Genomic DNA, 1,850 nt, shown 5'->3' on the forward strand with positions numbered 1-1,850 from the left:
GCCTCTCCCACTGCGGAGCACAGGCTCCGGACGCACAGGCTCAGCGGCCATGGCTCATGGGCCCAGCCGCTCCGCGGCATGTGCGATCCTCCCGGACCGGGGCACGAACCCGTGTCCCCTGCATCGGCAGGCGGACTCTCAACCACTGAGCCACCAGGGAAGCCCCATGCCTGATATTTTTACTAGACCACAGGTTGTGGTCAAGTTTGCCAGGATATTCATTGTGTTTAAAATGCTGCAAGAAAAAACAGAGGGCTTTGCCTGAGTTCATGCTTGCCAAGCAACGGCCTTGTCCTGAGTGCACAAGAGGTGGCTGGCCTTCCCCTAGGAAGGGCACCCACAAAGGTCTCCCTCTGCCCAGAGCAGAGCCCCCAGACTCCCAGGTCCCGTGAAAAGGCAGGGGAGAACAGAGGAAGCCATCAGCACACCTGCCCCACAGTGGTGCCCACCCAGGCATCTGTCCACCTCTAACAGTAGAGAGACAGCCTCCCCCTCTTCCCAGGGAAGGTTAGGTGATCTTTACTAAGTGCTCTGAGCCCTTGGGACCCAATGGGCCTCTCTGCCCCGGGAGTCTGACAGGAAATCAATGTGCCGTCTCCTTTGCTTTCTGAATATTATGGATGCCCATCAGGTAGGAGTTTGAATCAGATGGTCTCCAAGGTCCCTCCTAACACCAACGCTCCATAATTCCTTTTAGCCAAGGCCCAAGGATCCCTTTTTGGCTTGAGGCAAGGAGAAATCTGACATAAAGTTAGCAAACGCAGTCACCTCCCAAATTCCCTTGAAAACAGGAGAGAGCAGTGGTATGAATAATCCAGAATTGGACCTTTTTTTACATCTGAAGAAACTGAGGCCAGATTGGAGGAGCAACTTAAAGACAGGGTGATAGGGTTGATGTAGCTGAACTTGGGCTGGAGCCAGGACTCCACAGAGTTCATACGGAGCAGAGAGTTAGAGAAGAGAGCCTGAAAGATGTGAGCAAGGTGGCCACATCCATGGTGGTCCAGAGAGCAGGCCTGGGTGCTCAGCAGGGCACACACTGTGCTGGGCACTCAGTGCTTCCAGGTGTGTGTGTCTTACGTGCCTAATATTCTGTAAGCATCTTGAGGACAGAGAACTCGGTATGCTGTTATTCCACGTGCATCACTATACCCAACACAGGGCACGTGGAAGCATAGAACCGAAGCCCCCTCTGGCTGCACATGCAGGGTCCCGCCGATTGTCTCACCCGGCACATTAGCTTTCATGACAACAGAAGTCAGGCTGGCCCAGGGTCATGAGGTCCTGCCAGCTGCCCCGCTTCTCTTGGGAGGACAACACAAGGTCCCCACACAGACTGACCAGGCAGAAAAGGAAACCCCTCTGCGGATTAAACCCTGCCATTGTTTTCTCAGTTCTAAAGATGGTGACCAGCTCGCAAGACCCAAGCCATCCTCCAAACATCTTCCATACCAAGGATTCTAAGTGCTGAAATCAAGTAAGGAAGAGGAGCTCTGACCAACAAGGGAAGCCCAGATTCTCCAGGCTCCAGGCCACAAACCCCTCTACTTGCAGCTGAGGTCACATACACAGGACCCTCCTGGGCCAATGTCCACCTCTAGCTCCTGACCACGTAGCCTTCCCATCCCTCCCTAGACCCTGGTGCAAAGTCCCACTATCTGCCATTCCACACCTACCCCTGTAATGAGAATAGCAGGGTTTGTACCTTTCTTTAAAGGCACCTGGTGAGGGCTAAGCAGACAAGCTGACAGCGAGATGCTGATATATTCCTCAAACAAGCAGGGGCATCCAATCTCTAGAGAGTTACTGTCACTTAGTAACATATAAAAGGTAAGGTCTATCTCTTTCCC

The 1,850-nt window shown here is 53.3% G+C and overlaps 1 protein-coding gene across 2 annotated transcripts in view; it reads right to left on the reverse strand.

Moving 5' to 3' along the window:
- Positions 1–1,850, reverse strand: part of KALRN (kalirin RhoGEF kinase) — a 588,759-nt gene that overhangs the window by 511,160 nt on the left and 75,749 nt on the right. The gene's annotated exons all lie outside the window — the stretch shown is intronic.

The sequence above is a fragment of the Lipotes vexillifer genome, unplaced genomic scaffold, assembly GCF_000442215.2.
Source record: "Lipotes vexillifer unplaced genomic scaffold, Lipotes_vexillifer_v1.1 scaffold1378, whole genome shotgun sequence".
NCBI lineage: Eukaryota > Metazoa > Chordata > Mammalia > Artiodactyla > Lipotidae > Lipotes > Lipotes vexillifer.